This window comes from Sylvia atricapilla, chromosome 2 (assembly GCF_009819655.1).
Source record: "Sylvia atricapilla isolate bSylAtr1 chromosome 2, bSylAtr1.pri, whole genome shotgun sequence".
In the NCBI taxonomy this organism is placed as follows: domain Eukaryota; kingdom Metazoa; phylum Chordata; class Aves; order Passeriformes; family Sylviidae; genus Sylvia; species Sylvia atricapilla.
Genome location: NC_089141.1, coordinates 8,071,134 through 8,089,272, shown reverse-complemented (window position 1 = coordinate 8,089,272; position 18,139 = coordinate 8,071,134).

Here is an 18,139-nt window from a genome sequence, read left to right as displayed (position 1 = left end):
CTGCTCTGTGTCAGGGCCAAACAGACAATGGCAGGCCTGAACTGGTTTCTGCCACAGCTGCTATTGTTCTCAGGAGGAAAAAAAAAGATTAAAAACTCTCTGCAAGCACTAGGAAAATAGGGAAAGCCAGGGCAGAAGTGGGAGAAGAGGGAAGAGAGTGCCAGGTGTTGCAAGTGAGATAGAGAAAATGACAGACCAGAGTGGATCTGGAGACTGGAGCTTATTTAAGAAAAGGGCACTCAGGGTTTTTTACCCTGCATGATTACCTCACACATTCAGTCACACCCTGCCCTGAAGGTCTTGTCCTCCTTAAGTCTCACCATCCCTTCACTGCAGGAGATCCTTCCTGGCCCAGGAAGGTCTCTGGAAAACTGGGTTGGTTCCCTCTGTGCTGTTGCTCGTCCTTACCCATCTCAGCTGTTCCCCCTCAAGATCCCCAAGCATCCCTCTTTTTTTGGTCTTCTTACAGCCTCCTGATGTCCAGGATCTTCTCTCACTTCTAGGATCTCTCCTCCATCAAAGATCTTCACTGTTTCAGAATCATCTTCTTTCCAAGACCAGTTTATATAGGAATTCTTTTCAGTGAAAGTCTTTTCCAAATCTTCAGTTCTCCCATTTTCTCCATTTCAAGAGTCTATATGCTGAAACACAACACTTGATCAGCCTCTTAATTAGTGTTCTTTTCTTACATTTCTTTATTAATTTGAGGATTTGGGGCAGGACAGTTTTGTTTAGTCCAGATGCTGAAAAATTTTTCAGAGAAAAAATATCCATTCATATCTTTTGTTGCCAACAGGTAGTGGACTTTCCCTTGGGAATTCAAGAATTTAATCTGTGGGATTCACACACACACAGAGACACTGCCACAGACACAGACCCACATAGACAGACACACACACACACATATATATCTAAGTTGTTTTTACATCCATGAAAACAGGTAAAAAAAATTTCCAAGGGGTCAAAACATGTTGACATTATATGTGCTTGATAATAATAGTAAAAGGGAAAACAAAGTCGTGCATAAATTACACCATGATGGGTCTTGTCATTCAAGAGCATTATCATACAATATGCAAGTGCTGATGCAGCACTGCAGTTGGGAAATACTTTCAAAACTTTATTCACTTTGTGAATAAAGGAGGTTGTGTGGGTAAAGAAAATACAGCAAAAGAGAAAAAGAAGAGCTGGAGAAATTTGGTGAACTCTAGCTCAGTATGTCAAGTAAGCCCACTTGATTATCTATCCTACATACCTTTCTCTTACACATCTGTCTAGACTGCATCTGTCATAGCTGCTGACAAGCTTGTGGGATCCTATTAACTTCAGGTCCACTGAATCTCTAGCTTAATTCTCAACATTGTCAAGCATTTACAAAAAGAGTAAATATATATTTATGTAACTTAAATGATGTTATTAAGTATTATAATTATTCATATTTTTGCTTAAATAAGTGTTTAAGTATTTAATTTTGCTTAAATAATTTTCTTTTAAATGGAGTTCAATTTTCATGATGAAACATTTGCAGCTGCCTTTCTTAATCATTAAAGAAATACAGAACTTCTTTCTAATTTTTAATCCCAGTTTCTAGACTAATAATGTCATTTTTATAAGAGAGTGGTTCAAGTTAATGAATTTTAGATCAATACAAATATTCTGATAAAGCTTCAAATTACAGTCTTTAGTAAATAAAATGGGTCTTACTTAACAATTGTAATCCATGAATAAAGTGTTTATAGCAGTTTGGTTTGCCATGTTTTGGTGTGGGTTTTTTTGTTTTGGTTTGGTTTTCTGTTTGCTTGTGTGTTTTTTTTTTTTTTTTTTTTTTTTTTTCTAATTACTGATCAACAACTCTTTCAGTTTTTCACAGGTCCCTATAATAGGTTTCTCATGTGACTCTCTCTGTTTTGGAAGGCAAGACCTGGACAAAATAACTGGTCTTTTTGAAAGAAATATTCTCCAGTAGTTTCAATTTTTATAACATTGTCAGTGAAGGGGTTTTGTTTATGTGTCTCTTTACCATTACTACTCAAATCAAATATTAAACAGTGATGTGGCAATCAGATGAATATGCTTTGATTTTATAGGGGAAATATAATTCAGTTGATAAAATTTTTCATAAATAACATTTGAAGGCTTTTTTCTAAGTGCATTTATACTGATAACCTATCTTCCAACAATTTTTCAACTTAATTACATTTGTTTTGACTGTGTTTACCCCTTTCTCTCTGCTTGCTCCAAATAATGAGAAAATTAGTTAGCTGGCATAAATGCTAATGTAAAATTTATTTTACCTGTGTATTGCCAAATATTTGTAGGAATAAACTATTATTCATATACAACATTATTCACAGATGCAATCTCATGGTGTGATTTTGGTTCATTAAATAAAATAAATAGATTTTCTCACTGTGTTTAATCAAATCAGCTGGACTTACAAAATACAAATGTTTAAAGCTGTACTTTGAAAGCTACTGATTGAGGTTTGTTCACACTACTTGTCAGATGACAAGACAATGGCTCATATGTGTATTGGATACTCAAATTAGCTTGTTTGGGTCTATTTAATGAAATTCATGCATGAAGTAAGTGTTTATTTACAGGAAGCAGAAAACAGAATTGAATTTCCTAACATAAAACTTCTGTTTTGGGTAAGAGTTACAGAAGGAAACAAGTGCTCACTATCTACATAAAATCTATGGTAGGTCTACAAAGCAGACTGTCATGCAGTGCCATGATGAAAAAAGAAAAAATATGCAAGATATAAAGTCATAAGAAAAGAAACTGATTGTGTGGCTGTATTTTGCAATCTTGTTATTTTGTGAAATCTCCTGAAAACCCTGGCTTTAGAACTGAATTATAAAATGAAAACTCTAATTTATTTTATTTATTTATTTAGTGAGGTTTGTGCAAGAATAAAGCTCAGATATTATAAACCAAATAACAGTATTAAATAAAAAAACCCCAATGTAAATGGTTTTTAAAGTCCCATTTTCTAAACTTGAAGACAAATACGTCATAGCTTGACAAATCATCCTTGCTCTGGTCATTTGTTTGAAATATAATCATTACTCAGAAACTTGTTCCTCTCACTACTTGCGACCTACAACTATGAGTAAAAGCTATTTGTGTTGTTCCTTAGTATTAGATCTGATTTTAATAAAGAGATCATTTTGTCTTGAAGCCTTTAATCAAAGCATAGCAAAGGTTTTTTACTTTGCTGTAACCAGTGCAGAGTATGTGTGTGCACATGTGTACTTTAAGGGGATTGCCTTTGGTGCAAAAAACTTCTAGACATGAGTGTTGAGCCTGTCTTGATTATTGAATTGAATGACTGGGGCATTTTCCTAGTTTGAGATGAAAATACAGAAGTTGTCACAGTAATGACTAGCAAAAATACAGAAGTTTTCACAGTAATGACTAACAAAATGCTCACTTTATATGGTGTTTATAATTTTAGTTTCTGTATAATTCTTTTTATGTGGAGTGGATAAGCAGAAAAGCAGCCACGAGGTTATTTGTGAGTTATTTGTGATGCTGAACACTCACAGAAAGCAGAGGAAGGAGTAGAGATATTTGAATACAGCTGGAAATACACAGTTGGCTGAGTGTCTTGGTTTGGAAAGACAGGTGTCTGCCAGGGAAGGTAGGAGTCTCCTTTGGAATGGAGAATGTAAACCCTCTCCTTCTGAATTATTATAGTTTTGAAATTAAGGGGCTCTCAGGCAAGGATATGAGGGTAGGAACAACACTTCTTAACAGTGTGTATAACAAAGCAAACAAATAACAATACTGATGGCATTAACAACAAAACAGAAACCAGGAACCTCATGACAGCCTTCTCAGCTGAGAAGGGATGGAGGAGAGGCTTTGTTTCACAAAACCCTGGGGCAGTCTGATCCTGGTGCCCCTGCAGGACTCTGAGGAGCAGCAAGCTGGAACAGCAGGAATGAGCAGAAATCCTGGGCTGGTGGATGAGATGTACCAGAAGGTCCACGATGGTAGCTGGAACTGCAGGACATCCCAGCAAGCCAGGGCAGTGTGGGGCTACTGTGTAGAAAAGGCCCAGAGCAGTGCTGAAGAAGCAGCAGGGGCTGGACAGCGATGGCCCAGCTCCAGCAGGGCAGGAAAAGGTGAGCTCGGGGTTCCTGGACACACGAGCAGGTGATGGTTGATCCCTAGGACTGGACTCTGGTGGTGACAGTGAATTCTCCCTGCAGTAAGCAACAGCTTCACCCTCCTCCTCCTGATGTCGAGCACGAGAGCAGCTGCCCCCAGCCCCATCCTTTTTCCTTCCCCCAAAACCACATCTCTTCCCCCTCTGAGAGAAACTCACCGAGACCCAAAGAAGTGTAGCCAGATGCTGCATTCCTCTCCTTTGGCAATTTATTTTGTTTTGCTGAAGTACCCATAAGTACCCAGTAGTTAGTTTCCTAGCAACTTAAGGGAAAAAAATTCTGTAAGTAAAAAAACCCAAGTCTAACCCCCAACACTAAAAAATTCCAACTGTTAACCTAAAATATTGTCCAGGACAGCTGCTGTCCTGAAATAAATCAGGGAAAGATATTTGCTTCAGGTATCTGCCACTAGATAAGTGTTTCTGAGTCTGGCAGTTGGTAACAAGGTTTTGCTCAGTCTGTAGGATGAATATCTTAAGTATTCCCTTGTAACAAATGCTCAATAGTTAGTAATTAATCAGTCGTTTAATCGAATAGCTCACCACAGCATGAAAACCTTCACCCCATAAATTGGTGGAGAAAGTCTAAATCAGAGGTGTAACCTGAAAGGCCTAAGAAGCAAACCTTGAATTTGCAATGGGCAAAATTCAGAATCTCAGCTGGTCTCTGTGGGTTGCTGCTGCTGTTCAGCTGTAGGAAAACAACTGAACATGGTGAAAGATCGCCAAGACTAAGGAAGTCCATGTGTAGAGCTGGTTGGGTATCTTGAAGGTTGACGTGGAAGGTTGCAAGCCCCAGGAAGGAAAAACTGAGTTGTTTTTCATCCTGTCTAGGTAGAATTTTGGTCTTCAAAGTCAGTGCTACAAAAAAAACCCAAACAAGAAGACAAATTAGTTAATGCTTCTTAATTCTCAACTCTCACTTGCTGTGATGCCAGCTCTGCAAGAAGTTATTCTAATTTATTCTAACCACTTCCCTTCCCTGAAGGCTGATAATAGCTGTTTCAGTAAAATCCAGTAAAACAACATGCTGTCAAACTATGAAGTTTTTTCAACTGAAATTCTTCAGGAAATTAGTTTATTTTAGCAAGAGTCTGTTTCAGGGAAGAGGGGATGTGAAGAGGGGGAAGGAAGTCCTGTTTTGATATTTTCCCTTTGAAACTTCCTGAAGGCAAATGTAATTAATTTGTCTGAAAAATGAGGGTGTGTGCTTTGCTTAATCTGAACCTGTAAAACCCCCTTTTGAATAAATGTAAAGCAAAAAATAGTAAATACTGTTAGTCCCGTTTCCCCTAATAATTTCTTGGCACTTTTTCCATCATGAGCACAACAGAACTGCATTAGGTTTGAACATAATTAATTTTTGTCTCATTTAATGAATCCATTAACTGCTATCAAATGATTGTGCAACTAATGACACCCTAACAGAGGCCTTTTCTGCTCTTCTGCCTCTGGTTTGAGTTGACTCTATCTACACCCCTTTTAAAATATAGTTTCAGTGATCTCTTCGTTTAAAGAAAAAGCATTCAGCACAACTGAATGCATGGGAAAGAGACAGGTAGCGAGACAATTAAATTGCTTCATAAAAAAATGGAAATGATAATTAGTTTAATTTAAATGGGAATCGCTGGGTCAGGTGTATTGGTGAATTCATGAAATCCCTAGAAATCACTTCTGTCCACTGCTTTTTATCCATACTGGAAAAAAAAATGTCTTTTATAATAAACAATAATTTGCTAGAATATCCTTTTTCATTAAAAAATGAGGGGGTAGTAGTAAGGAAGGGTCAGTAATGACAATGAAATATGTAAAAGATTAATGATGACCTATATAAACTATTGGATATTAACTTAGAAAGAACTTCTCAAATAGTCAATAAAAAAGCAGCCTACACTTCTAGTTTAAAAGATAGAAAAACTTTATCAGAAATCAAATTAAGCCTTTTGAAAGCACACCTTGCTGCATCAAAAATATGCAAGAAGGAGGATCATTGCTTTCTTAACTCCTAACCTTTATCTTCCTCCCACGTTCTGCTAGTCATCTATCCTCTCTTCCTAGAAAGATTTCCTTGTGTAAAATACTTTGCCATTAAAAATAATCTGAAGGCATTTTAATCACAAATATTTTTCTTATTTTTTAAGTAAGTATTATTTCAGTTAAAGTTGCATGGAAGTCCTCAGTCTGAACAAAAGTCTGTTACAATTTTTGCTGACAAGTTGCTTAAAGAAAGCATCAGAGAATAAGTTTAGCTTCAGGTTTAGAAGTATTACCATCAAGAAGTTCCCTAGAGGTTTCTGCAGGAATCTTCTTGTGATGTTTGTTGATGCCATGTTGAGAAGGGTCCTGAGCAGAATCAGATTGTTAGAGTTTTCATGGCTGAAAAAAGACAAAAAGGAAATTTGTTGTTTGGTTTGATTTTGGGGGCAATTGTTGGTGTGGCTTTTAAATCTTGTTTTCCAAAAGGGTCCTTCCTGTGCTGTTTTAAGCTTCCTTTCTGCCACAGCTGTCAATTTTGAGTACATAACAAAGGAATCTGTATTTGTATTTTAGTAATGATGACATTTTCTCCCTACAGAGCCTGCACTAAGTCAAACATTGCAGAGCTACTGGCCTGTGACCTACTTTTGCTAATGACTGTACACAGAATATACACACACTCCATGATTTCCAGTGCATTCATTACTAGTTTGATCCTGCTGCTAAGTCGTTTGGCCCAAACATCAGATTAATAAACAGAGGTCTGGGTCCAGCCATATGCTAATGGAAAGCTACTCAAGCCACTTGTTTCAGTTGACAGTACAGCACCAGCTCTTCTGCCCTTGTGGCAGCCTGCCATCTCAGAGTGTCATGATTGATGATGAAGTCCCACAGAGCTGAGGAAAAGCTTGAACAGCTTTTGCGGAGACTAAAACAGTCTTTCAAGAAGGAAATAAGTATCTGAATCCAAACAAAAGTAAACATGCATTATTCAGCTGTAATTCCTATCCTCTTGTGTGGCTGAAACACATAGAAAATTCAGAGCTGTTCCAGTAAGCATTTTGGACTATAACACCCAGACACACACACACTCCATGCCCATGAGGGACAGTCTCAAGAAAGAACCTACATAGTTGTAGTCAAATATTTGGCATTCAAAGACCACTCCTACAGGATCAGTTATACTGGAATGGTTTCTGACACGTGTCAAAGTAGAGTGCCTAAAATTGTTTCAAGACGTGGAAAAAGTGAGTTGGATTTCTAGGAGGCAGGCCAAAGAATGCTTAAAAAATGTATTCAGGGAAATCATTAGCTATTTGATGTTAGTTCCACAACATGGAAAACTTCTGTTTTAGCCCGTATATTGGTGTTGGAGTTCCTAGAGATGGCTGCAGTAATGCTGACGGAAACGCTGAGCAAAACTCCAGCAAAGGAGTTTTCCAAAACGAACAGGAAATTGCATCTGTAGTGTCTGTGGCAAAATTGAGCTATTTTTTTACCTAAGCCACAAAAATACATTTATCCCTGCAGTCTATAAAGATTATAAATTTAGGAGACATTAACTAATGAATTTGGTTTTAATACCAAATTAATTCACTATTATCTATTTCACATTTGAGATTCAATAACTTGCAAGTGTAGTTATATTTTATGTAATACAAGGTATAATGGATATTTTATGTCTAAAATAGAAAACATCCAGTAATTCTATTTTGGACAAAATTTTGAAGTATGGTTTTATCTTCAAATGGAATTTTTGTGGTCAGTGGAACAGACTGTGCTTCAGGAAATGTCCACCATTTTTGGGCAATAATGATATTCTCTATCACTATTCAGAGTCTACATGGCTTTTACAGCATTTAAGGGTCAACATTTACAGAGAGAAAGATTTTCAATCTAAGTTATAACATAATGGAACTCTGTTACAATCAAAAGGTTCGGAGGTTACCCTTGAAAAGTCCATAAGTTATTCCATGAAAGGCATACACAGTAAACCCCAAACCCAATCTCTCTGTTTGCAAGATAAATAATTTTTAAGAACAGCGATGACCTAAGAGTCATTTGTCAGTATAGTAAATTCTAAGCCCTCAGTGAGGCCTCTGCTCTATTTATCACATTTTATTAAGTCAGACAGCATTGCTAGTGATGCAATGTTTGACAGACACAGCTCCTGTCAGACATGAGTGTTGCTCTACCCTTTTCTTTAACATGACAGCAAAGTTCCAGATCTTTACCTCTTTTCAGGAAAGGCTTAGAAGTGAACTGGGAATAGTACAGATTGTCATCTACCAGCATTTACTGATTAGTGAAATTTCTCTTTTATGAATGTAGTTTTTCACTAATTCTTATGGATTATTATTTCTTTTCCTCATTATTCAATTCTTATATTCTTATTACATTCATCTGTTTGTACTTCATAATTGTTTACATAATTAATTTAGATCACACCCTTTTGCAAAGCCTTTATTTGAAATCATAGAATGAATCAGATAATCGTAGAATGAACTGGGTTGGAAGAGATGTATAATAACCATCTAGATCCAAACCTTCTGCCATGGGCAGAGACACCTTCCCACTGGATCAGGTTTTTCAGAGATCCAGTCATCTTGGCCTTGAACATTTCCAGGGATGGGGCAGCCACAGCTTCTCTGGGAAACATGTTCCAGGGCCTCATCACCCTCACAATAAAAAAATTCTTCCTAATATCCAATTTAAATCTTGCTCTCCTTCAGTTTGAAGCCATTTCCCCTTTTCCTGTTACTCCAGGCACTTGTAAATAGTGTCTCTCCAGCTTTCTTGTCAGCTCCCCTCAGGTAGTGAAAGGCTGCAGTCGGATTACCCTGAAGCTTTTCTTTTTGAGGCTCAACAGTCCCAATTCTCTCAGCCTTTCCTTATAGTAGAGCTCCATCCTCACCAAGATGACAGCCTCCACTGGTCTTGTTTCAACATGTTCATGTCCTCCCTGTGCTGGGGACACTTGTTTTCTTTAAGTTTCTTTCAGTTTTTTACTACAAGTTCAATAATACTCTGGTAAAATAAGTTTTCCGATGAAAATTATTACTTTGTCAAAAAATAATTTAATTTCTTCAAAGGCCCAACTGATGTCCCTTTGTGGATTCTCTTGAAATTAAGAGGTATCCATAGTAAAATATGTTCCACTGGAACACACTGTTTAGTTTACAGAACTAGGAGGAATCTATCAACACAGCATATCTGAATGTTGAAATAAATATGTCCATTCATTTGGTACAGCCAAAGATCTTTTAGAAATACGGTAAAAGAATAAAAGAGATGCATTGCTGGTAAATAGAAGTTTTATCCAAGCAACAGAAAAAACCACCAGACGACAGGACTGACACTTCATATGCACATGAACATCTATGTCTAAGAAGCAGAGGTGCACACTACATAGCAGAGATGCATATAATCTTGTGTTTATCATCTCATTTCATGGAGGAAAACCAAGAATTCCTAAAGTGCAACTAGATAACTCAGATTTAGTCAAAGGATATAAACCATGTCCCTATGAAATGATAAGAAATAGTAGCATTTAGGTTCTGAAATGAACTTTAACATTTTCTTCAGGAAACAAAGTAGTTATATTCCAGATTTTCCTAGAGTGAGAGCAAGCTATGTGAAACCTGATTGTAAAGAAGTGAAATGAACTTCAGCAAAAGCAGAAAAAAGCTGCCAAGTACTGAACCAAACCATGAGTTAGGCAGGAAGACAATTGGAAACCTTTATCTAAATCACAATTCACACAGGTCATATCCTTGGAAAAACAAGGTTTATTAATTAAGAAATGCAAAAATTTCTCCAAGCTGTAGTTAGATGCATCACCTGCTGTCTAATATTGAAAAATCCTATTCCAACACAAAATAAGAAACAGGACTGCTGTTAATGCCTATATGATGTATTTGACAGGAAATTAAACCTGACCCCTGAAAACAGACCATTCCATAGAGATAAGCCCTTATTAAAAACATAAGGATATTGGGGTTTTTCTCATCATGGATCCTTATCACACATTCACATCTGAAAACATTATTTTCATGTAAGATGACAGTTAAGAAGTCAAAATATTTTTGATATCACATCTAGGATATTAATTTAGCAAAATTTCTGCTTTAGAAGAAAGAGATCTTTAAACCATATCAAATCTTAGATGATTAGATGTAATACAGAATTAGTTCAATTTTTTCTTCACTTAAAATGTGTGTGTTTCAGTTTTACTTTCTTCTGCTGAACAAAAAGGAAAATAAATAGCCAATTTATACTAATGTTGCCCTGCTTTTAGTTCTGTATTGTCTATCACTGAACAAATCAAACAGGCCTTAATAACACAACTTAAAATCACATCATCTTTTACATTATATTGTACATACAATTGAAACTGTTTTTGGAAGCAAGCAGTAACAATAATTATGAGAATACCTGTAAAATACTTCTCAGTTTAGATTGTTTCATTCATCTTTAACTTCATGAGACAAAATATAGTCACAGCATTCCTTAAACATCGAATTTGTTTTCTCAGAACTTAATGTAAATTACCACTATGATATAACATTGTAACCTGCCACAAGTGTTGAAACTATTTCAAACACAATTTCATATTAGTTTTAAAAGTTAGCTTGCCTTAAAGTGTTTCTATTGTTGGCTATCAAAAACCTTAATCTCAACCTATGCAAAGAACTTGTTGAATAGCTGAAGGTTTGTTCTGAGTTCTCTGTCTTACTCCTGAGCACAGTGAGGGAAGGATATGTGCTGAAACAGATCAACAACAACTCTTCTGACTTGTTATGAGCACTCTAAAGATTTTGTATTCATTAACTCTTTTTTTGCTCTGGCTTTTACTTCCACCCTTGCATAGAGTTTTTCTCCCTCTCCTCTTTGCATTCTCTTCATTACCAGTGTTCATACCTGATTTGTACTTTTTTTCTTGAAGTATTTCATTTAACGTATAAGAATGACCTTGGAAATTAAATTTTCAATTTTAAATTTGCTCATCAAGTATTCCTCAAAATCACTTTGAGACTGAGAGACTGGCAGAAGACTTTCAGACTCTATCTAAAGGTGAAAAGGAACATTGAAAAGGTTCCTGCCACCTGGCAAGTTTAATTTGCATATTTATCACTCTGTTTCAATATAATTTTATAAACTGCTCATTTTTTTTTTTTATCAGAAGCCTTCCTAAGAGGATTTCTTTATAACCTTCTCTTAGGAATGACAGTGACAATCATATGTAGCTGAATGTGCATAGGAAGGTTCAGTGGTTCAGTGAGAACACTTAAGGGAGAAAACGTGCATCAAAAATTCTCCTTTGAGTCACTTTACCACTCCTTTCAAAAGGAGTCCTACTTCTTATAGTAACATACATATTAAAAGTTTAATTTATGATAGCATAATTTATTAATACTATGGAGAGAAAGTTGTACATCCTCATCAAGTGGTCCCTTGGTTGCATTAGGTAGTTCAAGATAAAGTGAATATTCCTAAGGGTCTTACTTAATCCAACAAGTTATAACCTAGGTTGCTGAGATTTGTTGAACACTTTCAGGGGCCACTGAAAGTCATAGAGTGAATGGAAATTGAGTGCAGTAGTTATCAATGTCAGACACTCACTTTCGTTGTAGTGACTGGAAAATGAGTCCTTCATTTAAACTGTAGGAAACTCCTGAAGTGCATTGGGAAGAGTGTGACCAGCAGATTCAGAGAAGTGATCCTGCCCCTCTATTCAGCTCTATAGAGGCCACATCTAGAGTGCTGTATCCAGTTCTGGGTTCCACATTTCAAGTAACACAAGGAGATACTGGAGAGGGCCCAACAGAGGCCACAAAGATGGTGAGAAGATTGAATTATCTGGAGAAATTGCAGGATCTGGGCCTGGTTAGTCTGGAGAAGAGAAGACTGAGAGGGGATCTCATTAATGCATATAAATATCTTAAAGGTGGCTTCCAAGAGGCTGGTGTGAGAGTCTTTTTAGTGGTGCCCAGTGACAGGACGAGGAGATGTGACCATAAACCAAAACACAAGAAGATCTACCTCAACATGAGTAAGAACTTTCAATCGAAGATGTTAGAGCACTGGAACAGGCTGCTTAGGGAAGTAGTGGAGTTTCCCTCTCTGGAGATATTCCAAACCCATCTGGACAGGCTCCATGTCATCTGCTCAAGGTGACCCAGCCTGGGCAGAGAGTGCTACAATCTGTTTAATTACAGAGGAGTAAGAGAACTAACTCTCTGTGAATAAAATGGACAAAACCCAGAAAGGTTTTAATATGCGCAAAGAAACGTGATTAAACCCAAATAAGGTCAGATCTTCATACCAAAAAAATTATATATTTTACTTAATAGTGAAAGAGGCAAAGAGTGTGGGGAAGGGAGAGTGACAGAGACTAAGCAGAAACATATCACCTTTCCAAGGGTCCCAAGGATATCTCATTGCTTCCCTCCATCTGGTCTTCTTGGTGATGAAGGTTCCCTGGAGCCCAGCACCCAAAAGCATTGAATCCAGTGGTTTAATACACGTTTGGGCAGATGGGAAGAAGCAGGTATCTCATTGGCGAGGGACAGGTTTGACGCTATCTCTTGCGAGACTGTGGATCTGTTGCATCTTGTAGTATCACATGCAGTGCTCTGGTGCAGGGTCTGGGGACCCCTTTAGGGGTGGCCATTGATGGGTCATGACACCCCCTCTGTTGTCCCTCACATGGTTGTCCCTCACACAGATGTGGCCTTCCAGGGGTCAGTCTGCCCAGTGGAGGATGGGTGTTCACTGCATATGGCCAGAGGCTATGGCACACACCCAAAACCCTCTCCTCCTTCCCCGCTTTGGTGTAGGGATCTGTGATCGCCTCAAAGGTTCTGGGCCCTGCTGTGGATGCTTTTCCAGATGCTTCAAACAATAGTGTCATTTTATCTCCATTTGGTGGTTTAATGCACTGTTCAGGGTTTCAGTCAGGAGGCCCATCGGGGGGGGGGGGGTTGGTGGTGCAGTGTTGTTACACACCTTTGCTATAACAGGCAAAAGTCCTTCATAAAAATGTTTAAGCTATAAACCATAACATTTTAGTCTCCAGCAAGAGGCATTGGAATGAATGCTCTCCAAAGGTCCCTTCCAATCCCAGTCATTCTGTGATGCAGTGAAAACACTCAGAATAACACAAGGTTTAGGATTTTTATAAATACATCCATAACAAAACACCCAGCTTTGAGATAGCAGAAGTTATAAATATTGTGACAATGTTTTGAAAAAAGGAGAGGGTTTTATTAATTGGTGAATCACACTGAAAAGCATTTCAAGCTACTATATTTTTCATACACACCTGGGTAAAAGCTGCAAATTTGAACCAGAGAGCTGACTAAAATGCCAATGCATACAAATGGATCTTTGTGCTAAGATGAAATTTAATCAATATTTTAAAATGGCAGTAGCTCAGCTAAGACAGAAGTTGTAATAGAATGTGAAGAGATCTCCAAATGTAAAGCTTTGGAAAAGAACCATATCAGTTTAGTACTTGACATCACTAAGTAAGACAGAATATCAGCATTATGTTACCTCTGAAAGAATCCTCAATTTTACAAATTTATATCTGCATTGAACCATGCAGTCTTCCATTTACTTTTTTAGTGATATTAGATGCCTTTGCTGGTGTACTAAGGTGAAAAGTTTACTTAAGACTGTGAGGCTTCATACAGAAGCAATCAGGAAGAACTATAATTTGAGCTGAGCAATACAGGTGTACATATCTTTGATTTTTGAAAAAAAAAAAAAAAAAAAGGGAAAAAAAATAAAAAAAACCAACCACCCCCCAAAAAAGCAAAAACAAACCAAACCAAAACCAAACCAAACCAAAAAACCAAACCAAACAAAAAAAACCAACCAATCAAACAAACAAACAAAAATCCACCAAAAAAACCCCAAAACACCAATCATTAAATAAATAAATTTAAAACAAAAAAAACCCCAAACCAAACCAACCAACCAAAAGCACAAAAAAACCAACCAAACAACAAAAAACCCACACCCAAACGAAACAAAACAAAACAACAACAACAACAAACAAAACAAGAACCCAAAAAACCCCCCAAAAACCACCACCACAGGGGAGAGCAGCGGAGAGACACTCCACTGATGATTTTTTTTTCCCCCCTCACAATTTAAGTTACAACATCCTTAGTGGATATCAAGATACAGAATGGAATTCTAACACTCCAGAATCCTGGCATCATGGCTCAGGTGAACACAGAGCTGTTTCCCTGGGCTAGAGGGCACAGCAAGAGCAGGATGTGCCAGGCAATTGTTACCCTGTGCTGGCTCAGAAGTTTGTGGGTGTTGCCAATATTATTGCAGGAAAGTGGGATTAAATTAGGGGAGCTGAAACAGCTAGCAGGGAAGGGGAGAACCAGGAACAAATGCTTCCTGTTAAATGTAACTTCTTTTTCATACTTACTCTATGGAATATCATGTGGTACAAGATGTCTGTGGGATATGAAGAACTGCTGATGACAGGTTGTAACTGTGCATATAAATATTCATGTACATGTGTCAAGGCAGGGACATAATTGTCAGTTAAGTCTACTGGAAAAATCATTAATTATATTAAACCACAGTTTTGGAAATATTTAATTAGTACCAGCTTTATACGTACTTTTCCTTTAAAAATCTACAGGTTTTGTGCTGCTTCAACCTTTTCCTTTCCATTTCCCCTCCATTGTCTTTTGCTCATTCTCCTTCTCCTCAAGAAAAGATCCTGCAGGAAAGATAAGATGATGGTTGCTGTCTTGTGTTTCTTCTAGGGAGTGATTTAAGAAGACCACAATTATACCACTCACATAAGCACAACCTTGTAAGAGCATCACCATGTATCCTTCTTAAAGCATTACAAAGAACCTATAAGTTGTTATTTTGGAAACTAAAGGATGTAGGTGAAGCAATGACCATAATTTAACTAGGACTAATATTAAAGTCTTTATAAATTAACTTCCAATATCAAACCCAACAGAACAATAGAATCAAATTAGTACTGATATACTATGCTGCAATTTTGTGCAATCCATTTATATGTCAGTGGAAAACTGGAAATAGTATTCTGAAGGATGCAACCAGATAAATTGCAAATGCACACATTTCATGTCTAATGATTTCCTTTTCACAGCAAATATTTTTTCCAGCTTGAAAATACCATACAAAAAAAAAAACAAAAAAACAAAAAAAACCCCACCAGGTAGCTCTGGAAAAGGGGTCTATCAGGTATTTCAGTGCATGGCGCTGATCAGTCAAGTTTAAAAACTAACTTTTGTATATTTACACAGGAGAGGAATGAGCAAGGATTTTTTCCCCTTAATATGGGGCTGCGTTTTGGATTTATGCTGAAAACAGATTTGATATCACAGGAGTTTTTAGCTACTGCTGAGCAGGGCTCACATATAGTCAATACCTTTGCTGCTCCTCATACCCCCCCACTAAGTAGTGGGCTGGGGGAGAACAAGAAGCTGGGAGGGGACACAGCCAGGACAGCTGACTCCAAGTGACTATAGGAATATCCCACAGTATATGGTGTCCTGCTCAGCTTATAAAGCTGGGGGAAGAAGAAGGGAGAGGAGACATTTGGAATCATGACATTTCTCTTCTGTGTGATGGAGCCCTGCTCTCCTGGGAAAGGCTGAACACCTGCTCACCCATGGGAAGTGGTGACTTAATTCCTTGTTTTGTTTGCTTTCATGCATAGCTTTTGCTTTCCCTATAAACTGTCTTTATCTCAAACCATGAGTTTTCTCAGTTTTACTCTTCACTGGGGGCAGTGAGCAAGTGGCTGCAAGGAGTGGCCGGGGTCAAATCATGACATCATATGAGGTACAATATAAGATTCCAATCTGTCACACTAGATTTTCACACTAACCAGTCTTTAACCAATCTTTGCCAGCTGAACCAAAACCTCACACATTAATTATAGTTAGTAAACTACCTGTGACCAAAAAGATCTCCTAGATCATTGAGCACCATGTGGTAATGCCCTAGGAAACCTAAGACAAGGTCTTAATTTATGTAGAGCGATTTTATACTTATTGCTGTTTTTTAATAACATGGACATCACTTTCCCATATTAGATGTTTGACAGCAGTGGTATGTGTCCCTGTCCTTTGTGGCATTTCGACTGAGATGGAAAGCTTGACGCATTCACACAACACACAATGATGAGAACAAGCTATTCATCTTATTTTTAGTATAGGATTTATTCATATATAGCTGTATGTATGTATATAATTAGAGCTGACCTCTAAGTTTTAGTCGTTCTGTTATGTCAAATATTTGCAAAATATCAAATACAAATATCTTAACAGCTTACATTTTTTGAGTAAAACATTAACTGATACCATGACTCCAGAGGTTAAAATAATTATTTGACACTATCATTAGTACCAGGTTTACTAGACTGCAGCATTTTTCTTGTACTCTAAATTAATCTCAATCATATCTTAAAAATCTCAGCTGTTGGAGAAATTACATCCTATGAAAGAAGATAAAATTATTTTTTTGTGAAAACCACTACATTTTAAGAGTCATAAAGGTGTTTATTTTGGAAAGAGTATTTGGAGGTCAACTTCTCTTATCTTCTGAACAAGGCTGGGCAAGTTTAAATTATTGCATCATGCCCCAGAGTTTCCACCTGGGCCAAGGCCTTTAGCATGCCAGTTCAACCAGTGCAACCAGTGCAGTTTGAAGGTCTCCTGGTCGTTGGAACATCATTCATGTTAACCAGGAAGCGAAACATCATCTACTCCACCTCTCTACCCACCATGAGATTGGTTACTTAAAAGTAATAGAAAAAAATATGAAAATAAAATGAAACAGAAAAATATGAAATAAAAAAAGCTAAATGAATACAGAAATGTGAAGTCTTACATTATTTTTTGGTTCCCAGTTTTGGCTCACTCATCTTGTGAATTCTTGGTTAATTATATGCTCCTTAAAACCACAAGTTTTAGATATAAAAACCCACCAACATGCTCTGAGCATGGGTTTGGACTAGGTGACCTCTGGACCTTGAAATTTACATTATCTTCACTCTATACATTTAAGAAAAGTTTCCTTATTTGTATACATATGAAGAGAGAACAGAAGCATCTACAGCAAAAAAAAGGTTCAAATGATGCTATTATTATCTTATTATTATATATTATAATTATTATTATCTTATTTGATAGAAAACATAAAATTTACAGTGAAAAATGTTTTTTTGTAGAAGTTTTGAACTTAAACAGGATTTATTATGATACATTTTTTGCAAATGTAAAACAGAATCTTAATTGTTATAGGATTTTAGTGTATTCCTGTCATGCTTTCTGCCTTGGTGGTAACTGCAAGTTTTGTTGTGGGTTTCTTTAATGTACATATCTGTTTATTAGAGGAGACATTAAGTCCAGTAGTTTTTATTCTTTTCTGATGTGAAGCTACCAATAATAAACAATAGCTCAAATTAGTGACATTTCCCAATGGGACTTTGTAATACTGAAGTCCCAGTTTTCATATATGAAAATGGGACACGTAAAGGAAAAGCTTACTTTCATTACAGTGCTAGGCATTGAACAGATCCAAACCTCTTTCCTTTTTGTCCTCCAATCTACTTTGATGAAATAATACAACAAATAACATTAGGAACACTTTTTTCCTCCTAGGCAGAAAGGTCTTCCTCTCCTGTAAGTGTACCCAATCACTGAAGTGAAAAATGGTGAGCACAGCTGATGTGAGAAAAGGAAAAGAAAAAGAATGGTAGCAGCTGAAGATAGATGGATAGTTCATTTAGAATGGGATTTTTCAGATTTTTTGAATAACTTATTTTTGTCTCCTTTTGGATAGACTTTTCCAGTAGATGGATGTGAATAACTTCTGTGTCATTTTTGTTGCTGAGCAACAGCCTGGAAGATATAAAAAGATGAGCCTATAAAAGCAAAGTTATAGTAGTAGAAGCCAACCCAGAATTTG